We start from the raw sequence: 21,795 nt of genomic DNA, 5'->3' as shown, positions 1-21,795 counted from the left end.
CGCAACTAGAAGTAGCCGTGGGGTGTGCCTAACAAACCCTAGACACCTCGACACAGCCGGAGGACTAAATACCCCTATAGATAGAAATAGGAATACTACCTTGCCTCAGAGCAGAACCCCAAAGGATAGGCAGCCCCCCACGAATATTGACTGTGAGTAGGAGAGGAAAGACACACGCAGGCAGAAAACAGGATACAGCAAAAGAGGCCACTCTAGCTAAATAGGGAAAGATAGGACAGAATACTAAGCGGTCAGTATTAAAACCCTTCCAAAAATATCCACAGCAGATAATACAAAAAGTTCCACAATCTAACTAAAGACATGGAATGTATATCTGCCACTCCAGAGAATCCAACAAGACTGAGAAAATACTGACACAATCTAAGCTGGACAAAAAACACTGAATAGCACAGAATTATTAAGCACACAGCATGTGTGCCACAGAAACAAAACCAGACACTTATCTTTGCTGATTTGGCAGAAGGCAGAAGGAACCCAACCAGGACCAAAACCTCCCATGGACAACTGGCAAGGACTAATGAATCCTGCACGCCTAAATACCCCAGTCAGAACTGCAATCAGCAGATACACCTGACTAGGACTGCAACTCAGGGGCAACTGCATTACCACCTACAACCACCGGAGGGAGCCCAAAAGCAGAATTCACAACAGTACCCCCCCCTTGAGGAGGGGTCACCGAACCCTCACCAGAGCCCCCAGGCCGATCAGGACGAGCCAGATGAAAAGCATGAACCAAATCAGCAGCATGGACATCAGAGGCAAAAACCCAAGAATTATCCTCCTGGCCATAACCCTTCCATTTGACAAGATACTGAAGTCTCCGCCTCGAAAAACGAGAATCCAAAATCTTCTCAAACACATACTCCAACTCCCCATCAACCAACACAGGGGCCGGAGGATCAACAGAGGGAACAACGGGTACCACATATTTCCGCAATAAAGATCTATGGAAGACATTATGGATAGCAAAAGAGGCCGGAAGCGCCAATCGAAAAGACACCGGATTAATAATCCCAGAAATCCTATAAGGACCAATAAACCGAGGCTTAAACTTAGGAGAAGAAACCTTCATAGGAACATGACGGGAAGACAACCAGACCAGATCCCCAACCTGAAGCCAGGAACCAACACACCGACGACGGTTAGCAAAACGTTGAGCCTCCTCCTGAGACAACACCAAATTGTTCACCACATGAGCCCAAATCTGCTGCAACCTGTCAACCACCGAATCCACACCAGGACAGTCAGAAGGCTCAACCTGCCCAGAAGAAAAACGAGGATGAAAACCAAAATTACAAAAAAAAGGCGAAACCAAAGTAGCCGAACTAGCCCGATTATTAAGGGCAAACTCGGCCAGTGGCAAAAAGGCCACCAAATCATCCTGATCAGCAGACACAAAGCATCTCAAATAAGTCTCCAAGGTCTGATTAGTTCGCTCGGTTTGGCCATTTGTCTGAGAATGAAATGCAGAGGAAAAAGATAAATCAATGCCCAGCCTAGCACAAAAGGCCCGCCAAAACCTAGAAACAAACTGGGAACCTCTGTCAGACACAATATTCTCCGGAATACCATGCAAACGAACCACATGCTGAAAAAACAACGAAACTAAATCTGAAGAGGAAGGCAATTTAGGCAAAGGCACCAAATGAACCATATTAGAAAACCGGTCACAAACAACCCAGATAACCGACATCCTCTGGGAAACCGGAAGATCAGAAATAAAATCCATAGAAATATGCATCCAGGGCCTCTCAGGGACCGGCAATGGCAAAAGCAACCCACTAGCACGGGAACAACAAGGCTTGGCCCGGGCACAAGTCCCACAGGACTGCACAAAAGAACGCACATCACGTGATAAAGAAGGCCACCAAAAGGACCTACCAACCAAGTCTCTGGTACCAAAAATACCAGGATGACCAGCCAACACAGAACAGTGAACCTCAGAAATCACTCTACTAGTCCATCTGTCAGGAACAAACAGTTTCCCCACTGGACAACGATCAGGTCTGTCAGCCTGAAATTCCTGAAGAACCCGTCGTAAATCAGGGGAAATAGCAGAAAGAACCACCCCTTCTTTCAAAATGCCGACCGGTTCAAGGACGTCAGGAGAATCAGGCAAAAAACTCCTAGAAAGGGCATCAGCCTTAATGTTCTTGGAACCCGGAAGATACGAGACCACAAAATCAAAACGGGAAAAAAACAAGGACCATCGAGCCTGTCTAGGATTCAGCCGCTTGGCAGACTCGAGGTAAATCAAATTATTATGATCGGTCAAGACCACAATACGGTGCTTAGCTCCCTCAAGCCAATGTCGCCACTCCTCAAATGCCCACTTCATAGCCAACAACTCCCGATTGCCAACATCATAATTGCGTTCAGCAGGTGAAAATTTATGGCAAAAGAATGCACACGGTTTCGTCAAGGAACCAACATGATCCCTCTGGGACAAAACGGCCCCTGCGCCAATCTCAGAAGCGTCAATCTCAACCTGAAACGGAAGGGAAACATCCGGTTGGCGCAATACCGGAGCAGAAGTAAATCGACGTTTAAGCTCCTGAAAGGCAGAAACAGCCGCAGAGGACCAATTCGCCACATCAGCGCCTTTTTTCGTCAAATCGGTCAAGGGTTTAACCACGCTGGAAAAGTTAGCAATGAAACGCGATAAAAATTTGCAAAACCCAAAAATTTCTGAAGGCTCTTTACGGACGTGGGTTGAATCCAATCATGAATGGCCTGAACCTTAACCGGATCCATCTCAATAGATGAAGGAGAAAAAATAAAACCCAAAAAAGAAACCTTCTGCACCCCAAAGAGACACTTAGACCCCTTCACAAACAAAGCATTGTCACGAAGGATCTGAAATACCATCTTGACCTGTTCCACATGAGACTCCCAATCATCAGAAAAAATCAAAATATCGTCCAAATATACAATCAAGAATTTATCAATATAAGTCCGGAAGATATCATGCATGAAAGATTGAAAAACAGATGGAGCATTAGTGAGCCCGAACGGCATCACAAGGTATTCAAAATGGCCTTCGGGCATATTGAACGCAGTTTTCCATTCATCACCCTGCTTAATACGAACAAGATTATACGCCCCCCCGAAGGTCAATCTTCGTAAACCAACTAGCCCCCTTAATCCTAGGAAACAAATCGGAAAGCAAAGGTAAAGGGTATTGAAACTTGACCGTGATCTTATTCAAGAGGCGATAATCAATACAGGGTCTCAAGGAGCCATCCTTCTTAGCAACAACAAAAAATCCCGCTCCCATCGGTGAAGAAGATGGCCGAATATGCCCTTTCTCCAAAGACTCCTTAACATAACTCCGCATAGCGGTATGTTCAGGCACAGACAGGTTGAAGGGTCGGCCCTTAGGAAACTTACAGCCTGGAATCAAATCAATAGCACAATCGCAGTCCCTGTGCGGTGGAAGAGAACTGGACTTGGGCTCATCGAATACATCCTGAAAATCAGACAAAAACTCTGGAATTTTGGAAGAGGAAGAAGAGGAGATGGACATTAAAGGAACATCATTATGAACCCCCTGACAACCCCAACTAGTCACAGACATAGACTTCCAATCCAACACAGGATTATGTACCTGCAACCACGGAAAACCCAACACGATAGCATCATGTAAATTATGCAATACCAGAAATCGACAATCTTCCTGATGGGCTGGCGCCATGCGCATGGTCACCTGTGTCCAAAACTGGGGCTTATTTTTAGCCAAAGGTGTAGCATCAATGCCCCTTAAAGGAATAAGGTTCTGCAAGGGCTGCAAGGGGAAACCACAACGCCTGGCAAACTCAAGGTCCATTAAGTTCAAAGCGGCGCCTGAATCCACAAACGCCAAGACAGAAAATGATGACAATGAGCAGATCAAGGACACCGATAACAGAAATTTAGGTTGTACAGTACTGATGGTAAATGAACTAGCGATCCTCTTTGTCCGTTTAGAGCAGACTGAAATGACATGAGAAGCGTCGCCACAATAATAACACAACCTATTCTGACGTCTGAGTCCTTGTCGTTCTGTCCTAGACAGAATCCTATCACACTTCATTGGCTCAGGACTCTGCTCTGAGGACAACGCCACAGCGCACACAGTTCTGCGCTCCCGCAAGCGCCGATCAATCTGAATGGCCAAAGACATAGAATCACTCAGACCGACAGGCGTGGGAAACCCCACCATAACATCTTTAACTAATTCAGAAAGACCCTTTCTGAAAATTGCAGCCAAAGCATCATCATTCCATTCAGTCAACACAGACCATTTTCTAAATTTCTGACAATACAATTCTGCCGCCTCTTGACCCTGAGATAGGGCCAACAAGGTCTTCTCCGCTTGATCCACAGAATTAGGTTCATCATATAATAGTCCTAAAGCCTGAAAAAAGGAATCTACATTAAGCAAAGCCGGATTCCCAGATTCCAGGGAAAATGCCCAATCCTGTGGATCACCACGCAGCAGGGAAATGACGATTTTAACCTGCTGAATAGAATCCCCAGAGGATCGAGGTCTCAAAGCAAAAAACAGTTTACAGTTGTTTTTAAAACTCAAAAATTTGGACCTGTCACCGAAAAACAAATCAGGAGTAGGAATCTTCGGCTCTAAAACAGGAGTCTGAACAATATAATCAGAAATTCCCTGTACCCTAGCAGCAAGCTGGTCTACACGAGAAGCTAATTCCTGAACATCCATGCTAACACAAGACTCCTTAGCCACCCAGAGAAAAAGAGGGAATAAAAGGCAAAGCAAACTGCAGAAAAAAAAATGACTCAACACCTTTCTTCCCTTCTTCTGAGATGCATTTAACTCATAGTGGACCAGTTGTACTGTTATGATCCGGTGACTTTGGAGCCGCATGAACTTTCTCTGGAGTAGGTGGAAAGTGTACTGACCGCAAAACCTGAACTAACACCGCAACTAGAAGTAGCCGTGGGGTGTGCCTAACAAACCCTAGACTGTTGTGAAATTGGATTCTGGGCTCCCCCGGTGGCCACTTGTGGAATTGTACTTGTGTGCATCATCCCCTCTGTTCACCTGCTCCTATCAGGATGTGGGAGTCGCTATATAACCTTGCTCCTCTGTCAGTTTCATGCCGGTCAACAATGTTATCAGAAGCCTTCTGTGCATGTTCCTGCTACTAGACAACTCCTAGCTAAGTTGGACTTTTGTCCTTGTGTGTTTTTGCATTTTGTTCCTGTTCACAGCTGCTGTTTCGTTACTGTGTCTGGAAAGCTCTTGTGAGCGGAAATTGCCACTCTGGTGTTATGAGTTAATGCTAGAGTCTTAAAGTAATTTCTGGATGGTGTTTTGATAGGGTTTTCTGCTGACCATGAAAGTGCCCTTTCTGTCTTCATGCTATCTAGTAAGCGGACCTCGATTTTGCTAAACCTATTTTCATACTACGTTTGTCATTTCATCTAAAATCACCGCCAATATATGTGGGGGCCTCTGTCTGCCTTTTGGGAAAATTTCTCTAGAGGTGAGCCAGGACTGTCTTTTCCTCTGCTAGGATTAGGTAGTTCTCCGGCTGGCGCTGGGCATCTAGGGATAAAAAACGTAGGCATGCTACCCGGCCACTTCTAGTTGTGCGGCAGGTTTAGTTCATGGTCAGTATAGTTTCCATCTTCCAAGAGCTAGTTCTCATATATGCTGGGCTATGTTCTCTCGCCATTGAGAATCAGGACAGTTTGACCGGCCCAAAAAAGGGTTAAATTACTGGCTGAGAAAGGAGAGAAAAAAGAAGTCTGCTACAATTTTTTTTTTTTTTTTTCCTCTAGTTCTGAGTGTGCTCTTAATTGAATCAGTTGCTAGTTTGCCTATGCTGCAGCCTTCCTCTCTTTCTCTCCTTCTAATCCTTGAATGGCTCTGTGTTCACCTGTTTCAAATGGATCTTCAGAGTGTAGCTACAGGTTTGAATAATCTCGCCACAAAGGTACAAAATTTGCAAGATTTTGTTGTTCATGCACCTATGTCTGAGCCTAGAATTCCTTTGCCTGAATTCTTCTCGGGGAATAGATCTCACTTTCAAAATTTTAAAAATAATTGCAAATTGTTTTTGTCCCTGAAGTCTCGCTCTGCCGGAGACCCTGCACAGCAGGTCAGGATTGTAATTTCCTTGCTCCGGGGCGACCCTCAGGACTGGGCTTTTGCATTGGCACCAGGGGATCCTGCGTTGCTCAATGTGGATGCGTTTTTTCTGGCCTTGGGGTTGCTTTATGAGGAACCTCATTTAGAGCTTCAGGCGGAAAAGGCCTTGATGTCCTTGTCTCAGGGGCAAGATGAAGCTGAAATATACTGCCAAAAATTCCGCAAATGGTCTGTGCTTACTCAGTGGAATGAGTGCGCCCTGGCGGCGATTTTCAGAGAAGGTCTCTCTGATGCCATTAAGGATGTTATGGTGGGGTTCCCTGTGCCTGCGAGTCTGAATGAGTCCATGACGATGGCTATTCAGATCGATAGGCGTCTGCGGGAGCGCAAACCTGTGCACCATTTGGCGGTGTCTACTGAGAAAACGCCAGAAAATATGCAATGTGATAGAATTCTGTCCAGAAGCGAGCGGCAGAATTTTAGACGAAAAAATGGGTTGTGCTTCTATTGTGGTGATTCAACTCATGTTATATCAGCATGCTTTAAGCGTACTAAGAAGCCTGACAAGTCTGTTTCAATTAGCACTTTACAGTCTAAGTTTATTCTATCTGTGACCCTGATTTGTTCTTTGTCATCTATTACCGCGGACGCCTATGTCGACTCTGGCGCTGCTTTGAGTCTTATGGATTGGTCCTTTGCCAAACGCTGTGGGTATGATTTGGAGCCATTGGAGGCTCCGATACCTCTGAAAGGGATTGACTCCACCCCATTGGCTAGTAATAAACCACAATACTGGACACAAGTGACTATGCGTGTTAATCCGGATCACCAGGAGGTTATTCGCTTTCTGGTGCTGTATAATCTACATGATGTTTTGGTGCTGGGATTGCCATGGCTGCAATCTCATAACCCAGTCCTCGACTGGAGAGCTATGTCTGTGTTAAGCTGGGGATGTAAAGGAACTCATGGGGACGTACCTTTGGTTTCCATTTCATCATCTATTCCCTCTGAGATTCCTGAATTCTTGTCTGACTTTCGTGACGTTTTTGAAGAACCCAAGGTTGGTTCACTACCTCCGCACCGGGAGTGCGATTGTGCCATAGACTTGATCCCGGGTAGTAAATACACTAAGGGTCGTTTATTTAATCTGTCTGTGCCTGAACACGCGGCTATGCGAGAATATATAAAGGAGTCCTTGGAAAAGGGACATATTCGTCCTTCGTCATCTCCCTTAGGAGCCGGTTTTTTCTTTGTGTCTAAGAAAGACGGCTCTTTGAGGCCGTGTATTGATTATCGACTTTTGAATAAAATCACGGTTAAATATCAATATCCGTTACCACTGCTTACTGATTTGTTTGCTCGTATAAAGGGGGCCAAGTGGTTCTCTAAGATTGATCTCCGTGGGGCGTATAATTTGGTGCGAATCAAGCAGGGGGATGAGTGGAAAACCGCATTTAATACGCCCGAGGGCCATTTTGAGTATTTGGTGATGCCTTTTGGTCTTTCAAATGCCCCTTCAGTCTTCCAGTCCTTTATGCATGACATTTTCCGCGATTATTTGGATAAATTTATGATTGTGTATCTGGATGATATTCTGATTTTTTCGGATGACTGGGACTCTCATGTCCAGCAGGTCAGGAGGGTTTTTCAGGTTTTGCGGTCTAATTCCTTGTGTGTGAAGGGTTCTAAGTGTGTTTTTGGGGTTCAAAAGATTTCCTTCTTGGGATACATTTTTTCCCCCTCTTCCATCGAGATGGATCCTGTCAAGGTTCAGGCTATTGGTGATTGGACGCAACCCTCTTCTCTTAAGAGTCTTCAGAAATTTTTGGGCTTTGCTAACTTTTATCGTCGATTTATTGCTGGTTTTTCTGATGTTGTAAAACCATTGACTGATTTGACTAAGAAGGGTGCTGATGTTGCTGATTGGTCCCCTGATGCTGTGGAGGCCTTTCGGGAGCTCAAGCGCCGCTTTTCTTCCGCCCCAGTGTTGCGTCAGCCTGATGTTGCTCTTCCTTTTCAGGTTGAGGTCGACGCTTCTGAAATCGGAGCTGGGGCGGTGTTGTCGCAGAGAAGTTCCGACTGCTCCGTGATGAGACCTTGTGCCTTTTTTTCCCGTAAATTTTCGCCCGCCGAGCGGAATTATGATATTGGGAATCGGGAGCTTTTGGCCATGAAGTGGGCTTTTGAGGAGTGGCGTCACTGGCTTGAGGGGGCCAGACATCAGGTGGTGGTATTGACTGACCACAAAAATTTAATTTACCTTGAGTCTGCCAGGCGCCTGAATCCTAGACAGGCGCGCTGGTCGTTGTTTTTCTCTCGGTTTAATTTTGTGGTGTCTTACCTACCGGGTTCTAAGAATGTTAAGGCGGATGCCCTTTCTAGGAGTTTTGAGCCTGACTCCCCTGGTAATTCTGAGCCCACAGGTATCCTTAAAGATGGAGTGATATTGTCTGCCGTTTCTCCAGACCTGCGGCGGGCCTTGCAGGAGTTTCAGGCGGATAGACCTGATCGTTGCCCACCTGGTAGACTGTTTGTTCCTGATGATTGGACCAGTAGAGTCATCTCTGAGGTTCATTCTTCTGCGTTGGCAGGTCATCCTGGAATCTTTGGTACCAGGGATTTGGTGGCAAGGTCCTTCTGGTGGCCTTCCCTGTCACGAGATGTGCGAGGCTTTGTGCAGTCTTGTGACGTTTGTGCTCGGGCCAAGCCTTGTTGTTCTCGGGCTAGTGGATTGTTGTTACCCTTGCCTATCCCGAAGAGGCCTTGGACGCACATCTCGATGGATTTTATTTCGGATCTGCCTGTTTCTCAGAAGATGTCTGTCATCTGGGTGGTGTGTGACCGTTTCTCTAAGATGGTCCATCTGGTTCCCTTGCCTAAGTTGCCTTCTTCTTCTGAGTTGGTTCCTCTGTTTTTTCAAAATGTTGTTCGTTTGCATGGTATTCCGGAGAATATCGTTTCTGACAGAGGGACCCAATTCGTGTCTAGATTTTGGCGGGCATTCTGTGCTAGGATGGGCATAGATTTGTCTTTTTCGTCTGCTTTCCATCCTCAGACTAATGGCCAGACCGAGCGGACTAATCAGACCTTGGAGACATATTTGAGGTGTTTTGTGTCTGCGGATCAGGATGATTGGGTTGCTTTTTTGCCTTTGGCGGAGTTCGCCCTCAATAATCGGGCCAGCTCTGCCACCTTGGTGTCCCCGTTTTTCTGTAATTCGGGGTTTCATCCTCGATTTTCCTCCGGTCAAGTGGAATCTTCGGATTGTCCTGGAGTGGATGCTGTGGTGGAGAGGTTGCATCAGATTTGGGGGCAGGTGGTGGACAATTTGAAGTTGTCCCAGGAGAAGACTCAGCTTTTTGCCAACCGCCGTCGTCGTGTTGGTCCTCGGCTTTGTGTTGGGGACTTGGTGTGGTTGTCTTCTCGTTTTGTCCCTATGAGGGTTTCTTCTCCTAAGTTTAAGCCTCGGTTCATCGGCCCGTACAAGATATTGGAGATTCTTAACCCTGTGTCCTTCCGTTTGGACCTCCCTGCATCCTTTTCGATTCATAATGTTTTTCATCGGTCATTGTTGCGCAGGTATGAGGTACCGGCTGTGCCTTCCGTTGAGCCTCCTGCTCCGGTGTTGGTTGAGGGTGAGTTGGAGTACGTTGTGGAAAAGATCTTAGACTCTCGTGTTTCCAGACGGAAACTCCAGTATCTGGTCAAATGGAAGGGATACGGTCAGGAGGATAATTCTTGGGTCACTGCCTCTGATGTTCATGCCTCCGATCTTGTCCGTGCCTTTCATAGGGCTCGTCCTGATCGCCCTGGTGGTTCTGGTGAGGGTTCGGTGCCCCCTCCTTGAGGGGGGGTACTGTTGTGAAATTGGATTCTGGGCTCCCCCGGTGGCCACTTGTGGAATTGTACTTGTGTGCATCATCCCCTCTGTTCACCTGCTCCTATCAGGATGTGGGAGTCGCTATATAACCTTGCTCCTCTGTCAGTTTCATGCCGGTCAACAATGTTATCAGAAGCCTTCTGTGCATGTTCCTGCTACTAGACAACTCCTAGCTAAGTTGGACTTTTGTCCTTGTGTGTTTTTGCATTTTGTTCCTGTTCACAGCTGCTGTTTCGTTACTGTGTCTGGAAAGCTCTTGTGAGCGGAAATTGCCACTCTGGTGTTATGAGTTAATGCTAGAGTCTTAAAGTAATTTCTGGATGGTGTTTTGATAGGGTTTTCTGCTGACCATGAAAGTGCCCTTTCTGTCTTCATGCTATCTAGTAAGCGGACCTCGATTTTGCTAAACCTATTTTCATACTACGTTTGTCATTTCATCTAAAATCACCGCCAATATATGTGGGGGCCTCTGTCTGCCTTTTGGGAAAATTTCTCTAGAGGTGAGCCAGGACTGTCTTTTCCTCTGCTAGGATTAGGTAGTTCTCCGGCTGGCGCTGGGCATCTAGGGATAAAAAACGTAGGCATGCTACCCGGCCACTTCTAGTTGTGCGGCAGGTTTAGTTCATGGTCAGTATAGTTTCCATCTTCCAAGAGCTAGTTCTCATATATGCTGGGCTATGTTCTCTCGCCATTGAGAATCATGACACTAGACACCTCGACACAGCCGGAGGACTAAATACCCCTATAGATAGAAATAGGAATACTACCTTGCCTCAGAGCAGAACCCCAAAGGATAGGCAGCCCCCCACGAATATTGACTGTGAGTAGGAGAGGAAAGACACACGCAGGCAGAAAACAGGATACAGCAAAAGAGGCCACTCTAGCTAAATAGGGAAAGATAGGACAGAATACTAAGCGGTCAGTATTAAAACCCTTCCAAAAATATCCACAGCAGATAATACAAAAAGTTCCACAATCTAACTAAAGACATGGAATGTATATCTGCCACTCCAGAGAATCCAACAAGACTGAGAAAATACTGACACAATCTAAGCTGGACAAAAAACACTGAATAGCACAGAATTATTAAGCACACAGCATGTGTGCCACAGAAACAAAACCAGACACTTATCTTTGCTGATTTGGCAGAAGGCAGAAGGAACCCAACCAGGACCAAAACCTCCCAACAACCATGGACAACTGGCAAGGACTAATGAATCCTGCACGCCTAAATACCCCAGTCAGAACTGCAATCAGCAGATACACCTGACCAGGACTGCAACTCAGGGGCAACTGCATTACCACCTACAACCACCGGAGGGAGCCCAAAAGCAGAATTCACAACAATTACCTGTACACGGACACTGCATACTAAGTACAGATCTCCTGTGTATAATGGCACTTATGGTGATAGTATTGTATTTTTTTTTTATTACTGATCAGTAATGTAGTATTCAGTCACTATGTTGTGGTAATATGTGGTCTGGACATGGTGTTGCAGTATTTGTCCCTTGTATGTGCTATTTGGTCACTTTGTGGTGGTAATATGTGGTCTGGTCATGGTGCGGTGGTATTTGTTCCTTGTATGTGATATTATTCGATCACTGGCGGTAATATGTGGTCTAGTCATGGTGCGGTGGTATTTGTTCCTTGTATGTGCTATTTGGTCACTATGTGGTGGTAATATGGTGTCTGGTCATGGTGCGGTGGTATTTGTTCCTTGTATGTGATATTATTCGGTCATTGGTGGTATTATGGGGTCTGGTCATGGTGTTGTGGTATTTGTTCCCTGTATTTGATATTATTCGATCACTGTGGTGGTAATATGTGGTCTGGACATGGTGTAGCGGTATTAGTTCGTTGTATGTGATAGTATTGGTCATTTTAAAAATTGAAAAATAAATAAAAATATACCTAAATTGTATTGCATATTTTCACAAATATTTAGTAGGTTACAATAGAGTAGGGTCCGGCCAAAAGTGTCTACCGTGTTATGGTGGCAGCTTAAAAAAATCTTTTGGCCAAATCAAAAGCTGCCGGCTATATGTGTGATTTGGTCATGGAAACTGTTAATGTGTGATAGGTGAGAAGTGAAGTTTTTCCAAGCGAGAGCGGTGGGACTGTGGACAGTTCGAGGGGTGGAGGCGGGCTGGGGTGGAGCCTGGGTGGAGTCTCAAAGGGGCCCCTGAAAATTTTGCCAGTATGGGGCCCCGAAATTTCTAGTGGCAACCCTGTGTGTATGGGGTGTTCCCCCCAGATTGGGTCAAGTCTAATGAAGAAAGAGTTGAACTTTAAAGAGAACCTGTCACCTTGGAAAACGCTACTTACCTGTGTATATATAGTGTTAATCTGCAAGTAAATAGTGTTATAATGCTTGCCGACAGCCTTACTTAAAGTGCGGCTACTGGGTAAAAAATTAATTAATTTCCCCCCGGGAGCCGCCGGCTTTCTGTCATAAGGGCGGTGGCTATAAGCATGCCGCAGAAGTTTGATTGACAGCTCGCTCGGCACAGATACACTGCAGAACCGGCTGTCAATCAAAGTATCGGGACGTGCTTACATCTGCAGCTCAGTACAGTACACAGTATAGTAAGTGGTGACTTTTTTCGCTCACATTTTACTGAAAGCCAGCGGCTCCCAAGGAGAAATACCTTTATTTTTCCCCAAAAGCCGCACTGTCAGTAAGGCAGCCAGGCCGCATTATAGCACAATTTACTCCCAGATTAACCCTAAATCTGCAGGTAAATAGTGTTTTCCTGGATGAAAGTTCCCTTTAACATCTTTTCCTTGTCGCCCTTATTCATTCTCGTCTGGATTACTGCAACTCAATCTCTACTGATCGTTCTCCCTATAATCAAACTCTCTCCTCTCCAATCAGTCCTGAATGTTGCAGCCAGGGTCGTATTTCTGTCCAGCCGCTACACTGATGCCTCCACCTTGTGCCAGTCATTGCACTGGTTAACCATCCATTACAGAATACAATATAAACTCATCACTCTCCCCCACAAAGATCGCCACATTTCTCAATCATAAAGGTGAATTCACACTGAGCAGAATTTGAAAATAAGTCACAGCGCAAACTCTGCAGTGGTAGAACTTCACCTTCTACATTGCAAAGGTTGAAACCTGTTATGAAAAGGAGCAGCATTAATTGACACTGATGTCATATCTGCACCATGGCTCAATTTACAATATGTATCTGACCAGTGTGAACAGATCCTAAGGAGGAAACTCCTATGCTGTTAATAGAAGCTAATAGGGAAGCCCAGCATTACTAGTGAAGGCACTTCAAAAGCATTTAGTTAGCACTCTCCAGCACTATTAATGGTAGCACTGCAGTCTTAATAATCACAACTTCTCAGCACTGTTACTGGGGTTACTATACCATTATTAGGGCTTTCAAGCACCATTAATGGGGGTACTCCATCATTCTAATGATGGCTTTCCAGCTCTAATATTAGTGGTACCCTGACACTAATAATCAGGGCTCTCCAGTTCTACTAATGGGGGAACTCCAGGGCTAATAATCTGGGCCCTCCAGCTCTACTAATGGGGGTATTTCAGCACTAATGAACATGGCTCTACAGCTATATTAGTGGGAGCACTCCAGTGCTAATATTTAGAGCTCTCCATCCCCTTTAATGGGGGTCCTCCATTCTTAAAACTACAAAAAGAGGACGTGAAAATCCTCCAAAAATCTATAAAAAAAACAAGAAAAAGGCAGAGACGCTTACCTGCCCAAGCCTGTGTAGCCGCCATCTTTAAATGGGTCCACTGCACCCTGTTAGTGCATTTGCTTTGAGGCCTGGGCAGGGTTTCTCCAGCACTATTTATGGGGGTACTCCAGTGCTAATAATCAGATTTCTCCAGCATTATTAATGGGAGTACTCCAGTCCTAATAATCAGGTTTCTCCAGCATTATTAATATGGGGTACTCTAGTGCTAATAATCAGGTTTCTCCAGCATTATAAATGGGGATACTCCAGTGCTACTAATCAGGTTTCTCCAGCATTATTAATGGGGATACTCCAGTGCTAATAATCAGGTTTCTCCAGCATTATTAATGGGGATACTCCAGTGCTAATAATCAGGTTTCTCCAGCATTATTAATGGGGATACTCCAGTCCTAAAAATCAGGTTTCTCCAGCATTAATAATGGGGATACTCCCGTGCTAATAATCAGGTTTCTCCAGCTTTGTTAATGGGGGTACTCCAGTGCTAATAATCAGGTTTCTCCAGCATTATTAATGGGGGTACTCCAGTGCTAATAATCAGGTTTCTCCAGCATTATTAATGGGGGTACTCCAGTGCTAATAATCAGGTTTCTCCAGCATTATTAATGGGGGTACTCTGTTGTGAATTAGACTTTTTTGGCTCCCTCTTGTGGTCACTAGTGGTATGACTCTGAGATTGTCTTTCCCTAGTTTGGCACCCACCTGGGTCGTTAGTCCAGGGGTGTTGCTATATGTACTTCCTGAATTCTTAGTCTGGTGCCTGGCATCGTTGTAATCAGTCCTTTCTGTTTGCTCCTGCCTGCTGGTCCTCGTTCATGCAAAATTAAGCTAAGTCCTGCTTCCTTGTTTTTTGGTAATTTGTATTGCTCCTATTTTTTCTCCAGCTTGTACTAAATGTGATTCCTGATTTTGCTGGAAGCTCTAGGGGGCTGGTATTCTCCCCCCGGGCCGTTAGACGGTTCGGGGGTTCTTGAATATCCAGCGTGGATATTTTTGATAGGGTTTTTGCTGACCGTATAAGTCATCTTACTATATTCTGCTATTAGTCAGTGGGCCTCTCTTTGCTAAATTCCTAGTTCATTCTTACGTTTGTCTTTTCTTCTTACCTCACCGTTATTATTTGTTGGGGGCTTGTATCCAACTTTTGGGGTCTTTTCTCTGGAGGCAAGAAAGGTCTGTCTTTTCCCTTCTAGGGTTAGTTAGTTCTCTGGCTGGCGCGAGACGTCTAGAACCAACGTAGGCACGTTCCCCGGCTGCTGCTATTTGTGGTGCTAGGATTAGCTATACGGTCAGCCCAGTTACCACTGCCCTATGAGCTGGTTTTTTGTGTTTGCAGACTTGGTATTTATTGCAGAGACCCTCTGCCATTGGGGTCATAACAGTATGCCAGGCCTAAGTTGAATGTTTAATGCATTGCAGAAGTGGGATAATAAGAAAGGAAATTCTGAGTTTTTTTTTTTTTTCCTCTCTTTCTTCCTCCCCTTTACCTCTGAGTGGCTTAAGCTTGCTGCAGACATGAATGTCCAGACTCTGATTACAAGTGTGGACCAGCTTGCTGCTCGTGTGCAGGGCATACAAGATTTTGTTACCAGTAGTCCTATGTCTGAACCTAAAATACCTATTCCTGAACTGTTCTCTGGAGATCGATTTAAGTTTAGGAATTTCAGGAATAATTGTAAATTGTTTCTTTCTCTGAGACCCCGTTCGTCTGGAGACTCAGCTCAGCAAGTTAAAATTTTTATCTCTTTCTTGCGGGGCGACCCTCAACATTGGGCTTTCTCGCTAGCGCCAGGAGATCCGGCATTGGCGAATATTGATGCGTTTTTTCTGGCGCTCGGATTGCTTTACGAGGAACCCAATCTTGAAATTCAGGCAGAAAAAGCCTTGCTGGCTATTTCTCAGGGCCAGGATGAAGCTGAAGTGTATTGCCAAAAATTTCGGAAATGGTCCGTGCTTACTCGGTGGAATGAGTGTGCTCTGGCCGCAAATTTCAGAAAGGGCCTTTCTGAAGCCATTAAGAATGTGATGGTGGGTTTCTCCATTCCTACAAGTCTGAATGATTCCATGGCGCTGGCTATTCAAATTGACCGGTGTTTGCGGGAGCGCAAAACTGCTAATCCTCTGGTGGTGTTGTCTGAACAAACACCTGATTTAATGCAATGTGATAGAATTCAGACTAGAAATGAACGGAAAAATCATAGACGGCAGAATGGGTTGTGTTTTTACTGTGGTGATTCTACACATGTTATATCAGCATGCTCTAAACGCCTTACAAGGGTTGTTAGCCCTGTCGCCATTGGTAATTTGCAACCTAAATTTATTTTGTCTGTGACTTTAATTTGCTCATTGTCTTCCTACCCTGTTATGGCGTTTGTGGATTCAGGTGCTGCCCTGAGTCTTATGGATCTGTCATTTGCCAAGCGCTGTGGTTTTGTTCTTGAGCCATTGGTAAATCCTATCCCTCTTAGAGGTATTGATGCTACGCCATTGGCGGAAAATAAACCGCAGTTTTGGACACAGGCAACCATGTGCATGACTCCTGAACATCGGGAGGTGATTCGTTTTCTTGTTCTGCATAAAATGCATGATTTAGTCGTTTTGGGTCTGCCATGGTTACAGACCCATAATCCAGTCTTGGATTGGAAGGCAATGTCTGTGTCAAGTTGGGGCTGTCAGGGAATTCATGGTGATTCCCCACCGGTGTCTATTGCTTCCTCTACTCCTTCGGAAGTTCCTGAGTATTTGTTTGATTATCAGGATGTATTCAGCGAGTCCAGGTCCAGTGCTCTTCCTCCTCATAGGGACTGTGACTGCGCTATAGATTTGATTCCGGGTAGTAAATTTCCTAAGGGAAGATTATTTAATCTGTCTGTACCTGAGCATACCGCAATGCGTTCGTATATCAAGGAATCTCTGGAGAAGGGGCATATCCGTCCATCCTCTTCCCCTCTTGGTGCGGGATTCTTTTTTGTGGCCAAGAAGGACGGATCTTTGAGACCTTGTATTGACTATCGGCTTCTGAATAAAATCACTGTTAAATTTCAGTATCCTTTGCCTCTGTTGTCGGACTTGTTTGCCCGGATTAAAGGTGCCAAGTGGTTCACCAAGATAGATCTTCGTGGTGCGTACAACCTTGTGCGCATTAAGCAAGGAGATGAATGGAAAACTGCATTTAATACGCCCGAAGGTCATTTTGAGTACTTGGTGATGCCTTTTGGGCTCTCTAATGCTCCCTCAGTGTTTCAGTCCTTTATGCATGATATTTTCCGGAAGTATCTGGATAAATTTATGATTGTTTATCTGGATGATATTCTGTTTTTTTCTGATGATTGGGACTCGCATGTAGAGCAGGTCAGGATGGTGTTTCAGGTTTTGCGTGAGAATGCTTTGTTTGTTAAGGGCTCAAAGTGTCTCTTTGGAGTACAGAAGGTTCCCTTTTTGGGTTTTATTTTCTCCCCTTCTGCGGTGGAGATGGACCCAGTCAAGGTCCGAGCTATTCATGATTGAACTCAACCCACGTCAGTTAAGAGTCTTCAGAAGTTCTTGGGCTTTGCTAACTTCTACCGTCGTTTTATCGCTAATTTTTCTAGCGTTGTTAAACCTTTGACGGATATGACCAAGAAAGGTTCTGATGTTGCTAACTGGGCTCCTGCAGCCGTGGAGGCTTTCCAAGAGTTGAAGCGCCGGTTTACTTCAGCGCCTGTTTTGTGCCAGCCTGATGTCTCACTTCCCTTTCAGGTTGAAGTGGATGCTTCTGAGATTGGGGCAGGGGCCGTTTTGTCGCAGAGAGGCCCTGGTTGCTCTGTAATGAGACCATGTGCTTTTTTCTCTAGGAAGTTTTCGCCTGCTGAGCGGAATTATGATGTTGGCAATCGGGAGTTGCTGGCCATGAAGTGGGCATTTGAGGAGTGGCGTCATTGGCTCGAGGGTGCTAAGCATCGTGTGGTGGTCTTGACTGATCACAAAAATCTGATGTATCTCGAGTCTGCTAAACGCCTGAATCCTAGACAGGCCCGTTGGTCATTGTTTTTCTCCCGTTTTGACTTTGTGGTCTCGTATTTACCAGGTTCAAAGAATGTGAAGGCTGATGCTCTTTCAAGGAGATTTGTGCCTGACTCTCCTGGAGTCGCAGAACCAGTTGGTATTCTTAAAGAGGGAGTAATCTTGTCAGCCATTTCTCCGGATTTGCGACGTGTGTTGCAGAGATTTCAGGCTGGTAGACCTGACTCTTGTCCACCTGACAGACTGTTTGTTCCTGTTAAATGGACCAGCAGAGTCATTTCCGAGGTTCATTCCTCGGTGTTGGCAGGGCATCCGGGAATTTTTGGCACCAGAGATTTGGTGGCTAGGTCCTTTTGGTGGCCTTCCTTGTCGCGGGATGTGCGGTCATTTGTGCAGTCCTGTGGGACTTGTGCTCGAGCTAAGCCTTGCTGTTCTCGTGCCAGCGGGTTGCTCTTGCCCTTGCCTGTCCCGAAGAGGCCTTGGACACACATTTCCATGGATTTCATTTCAGATCTTCCGGTGTCTCAGGGCATGTCTGTCATCTGGGTGGTATGTGATCGCTTTTCCAAGATGGTCTATTTGGTATCTTTGCCTAAGCTGCCTTCCTCTTCCGATCTGGTTCCTTTGTTCTTTCAGAATGTGGTTCGTTTACACGGCATTCCTGAGAATATCGTGTCTGACAGAGGATCCCAGTTTGTTTCCAGGTTCTGGCGATCCTTTTGTGCTAAAATGGGCATTGATTTGTCGTTTTCGTCAGCCTTTCATCCTCAGACTAATGGACAAACGGAGCGAACTAATCAAACTTTGGAGGCTTATTTGAGGTGTTTTGTTTCTGCGGATCAGGATGATTGTGTGACCTTCTTGCCGTTGGCTGAGTTTGCCCTTAATAATCGGGCTAGTTCCGCTACTTTGGTCTCGCCATTTTTCTGCAACTCTGGTTTCCATCCTCCTTTTTCCTCGGGACATGTGGAGCCTTCTGACTGTCCTGGGGTAGATTCTGTGGTGGATAGGTTGCAGCAGATTTGGAATCATGTGGTGGACAACTTGAAGTTGTCACAGGAGAAGGCTCAGCGTTTTGCCAACCGTCGCCGCGGTGTGGGTCCCCGACTTCGTGTTGGGGATTTGGTATGGCTGTCTTCTCGATTTGTTCCTATGAAGGTCTCCTCTCCTAAATTCAAGCCTCGCTTCATCGGTGTCCTTTCGCTTGGATCTTCCGGTGTCGTTTGCCATTCACAACGTGTTCCATAGGTCTTTGTTGCGGCGGTACGTTGTACCTGTGGTTCCTTCTGTTGAGCCTCCTGCTCCGGTGTTGGTTGAGGGCGGGTTGGAGTACGTGGTGGAGAAAATCTTGGATTCTCGTCTCTCCAGACGGAGGCTTCAGTATCTGGTCAAGTGGAAGGGCTATGGTCAGGAGGATAATTCCTGGGTGGTTGCCTCTGATGTGCATGCGGCCGATTTAGTTCGTGCCTTTCACGCTGCTCATCCTGATCGCCCTGGTGGTCTTGGTGAGGGTTCGGTGACCCCTCCTTAAAGGGGGGGTACTGTTGTGAATTAGACTTTTTTGGCTCCCTCTTGTGGTCACTAGTGGTATGACTCTGAGATTGTCTTTCCCTAGTTTGGCACCCACCTGGGTCGTTAGTCCAGGGGTGTTGCTATATGTACTTCCTGAATTCTTAGTCTGGTGCCTGGCATCGTTGTAATCAGTCCTTTCTGTTTGCTCCTGTCTGCTGGTCCTGGTTCATGCAAAATTAAGCTAAGTCATGCTTCCTTGTTTTTTGGTAATTTGTATTGCTCTTATTTTTTGTCCAGCTTGTACTAAATGTGATTCCTGATTTTGCTGGAAGCTCTAGGGGGCTGGTATTCTCCCCCTGGGCCGTTAGACGGTTCCGGGGTTCTTGAATATCCAGCGTGGATATTTTTGATAGGGTTTTTGCTGACCGTATAAGTCATCTTACTATATTCTGCTATTAGTCAGTGGGCCTCTCTTTGCTAAATTCCTAGTTCATTCTTACGTTTGTCTTTTCTTCTTGCCTCACCGTTATTATTTGTTGGGGGCTTGTATCCAACTTTTGGGGTCTTTTCTCTGGAGGCAAGAAAGGTCTATCTTTTCCCTTCTAGGGTTAGTTAGTTCTCCGGCTGGCGCGAGACGTCTAGAACCAACGTAGGCACGTTCCCCGGCTGCTGCTATTTGTGGTGCTAGGATTAGCTATACGGTCAGCCCAGTTACCACTGCCCTATGAGCTGGTTTTTTGTGTTTGCAGACTTGGTATTTATTGCAGAGACCCTCTGCCATTGGGGTCATAACAGTACTCTAGTGCTAATAATCAGGTTTCTCCAGCATTATTAATGGGAGAACTCCAGTGCTAATAATAAGGTTTCTCCAGCATTACTAATGTGGGTACTCCAGTGCTAATAATCAGGTTTCTCCAGCATTATTAATGTGGGTACTCCAGTGCTAATAATCAGGTTTCTCCAGCATTATTAATGGGGGTACTCCAGTGCTAATAATCAGGTTTCTCCAGCATTATTAATGCGGGTACTCCAGTGCTAATAATCAGGTTTCTCCAGCATTATTAATGGGGGTACTCCAGTGCTAATAATCAGGTTTCTCCAGCATTATTAATGGGAGTACTCCAGTGCTAATAATCAGGTTTCTCCAGCATTATTAATGGGAGTACTCCAGTGCTAATAATCAGGTTTCTCCAGCATTATTAATGTGGATACTCCAGTGCTAATAATCAGGTTTCTCCAGCATTATTAATGGGGGTACTCCAGTGCTAATAATCAGGTTTCTCCAGCATTAATAAAGGGGGTACTCCAGGGCTAATAATCAAGTTTCTCCAGCATCATTAATGGGAGTACTCCAGTGCTAATAATAATAATAATAATTATTATTTATTTATATAGCACCATTAATTCCATGGTGCTGTACATGAGAAAGGGGTTACATACAGAGTTATAGATATCATTTACAGTAAACAGGTTTACAGAGACACACTGGTACAGAGGGGAGAGGACCCTGTCCTTGCGGACTTACATTCTATGGGGATACTCCAGTGCTAATAATCAGGTTTCTCCAGCATTATTAATGGGCATACTCCAGTGCTAATAATCAGGTTTCTCCAGCATTATTAATGGGAGTACTCCAGTGCTAATAATCAGGTTTCTCCAGCATTATTAATGGGAGTACTCCAGTGCTAATTAACAGGTTTCTTCAGCATTATTAATGTGGATACTCTAGTGCTAATAATCAGGTTTCTCCAGCATTATTAATGGGGATACTCCAGTGCTAATAATCAGGTTTCTCCAGCATTAATAATGGGGATACTCCCGTGCTAATAATCAGGTTTCTCCAGCTTTGTTAATGGGGGTACTCCAGTGCTAATAATCATGTTTCTCCAGCATTATTAATGGCGGTACTCCAGTGCTAATAATCAGGTTTCTCCAGCATTATTACTGGGGGTACTCCAGTGCTAATAATCAGGTTTCTCCAGCATTATTAATGGGAGTACTCCAGTGCTAATAATCAGGTTTCTCCAGCATTATTAATGGGGGTACTCTAGTGCTAATAATCAGGTTTCTCCAGCATTATTAATGGGAGAACTCCAGTGCTAATAATAAGGTTTCTCCAGCATTACTAATGTGGGTACTCCAGTGCTAATAATCAGGTTTCTCCAGCATTATTATTGTGGGTACTCCAGTGCTAATAATCAGGTTTCTCCAGCATTATTAATGGGGGTACTCCAGTGCTAATAATCAGGTTTCTCCAGCATTATTAATGGGGATACTCCAGTGCTAATAATCAGGTTTCTCCAGGATTATTAATAGGGATACTCCAGTGCTAATAATCAGGTTTCTCCAGCATTATTAATGGGCATACTCCAGTACTAATAATCAGGTTTCTCCAGCATTATTAATGGGAGTACTCCAGTGCTAATAATCAGGTTTCTCCAGCATTAATAATGGGAGTACTCCAGTGCTAATAATCAGGTTTCTCCAGCATTATTAATGTGGATACTCTAGTGCTAATAATCAGGTTACTCCAGCATTAT

This window comes from Ranitomeya variabilis, chromosome 4 (assembly GCF_051348905.1).
Source record: "Ranitomeya variabilis isolate aRanVar5 chromosome 4, aRanVar5.hap1, whole genome shotgun sequence".
NCBI classification, from domain to species: Eukaryota; Metazoa; Chordata; class Amphibia; order Anura; family Dendrobatidae; genus Ranitomeya; species Ranitomeya variabilis.
The sequence above is the reverse complement of the archived record's forward strand: the minus strand, read 5'-3'. Positions refer to the sequence as shown.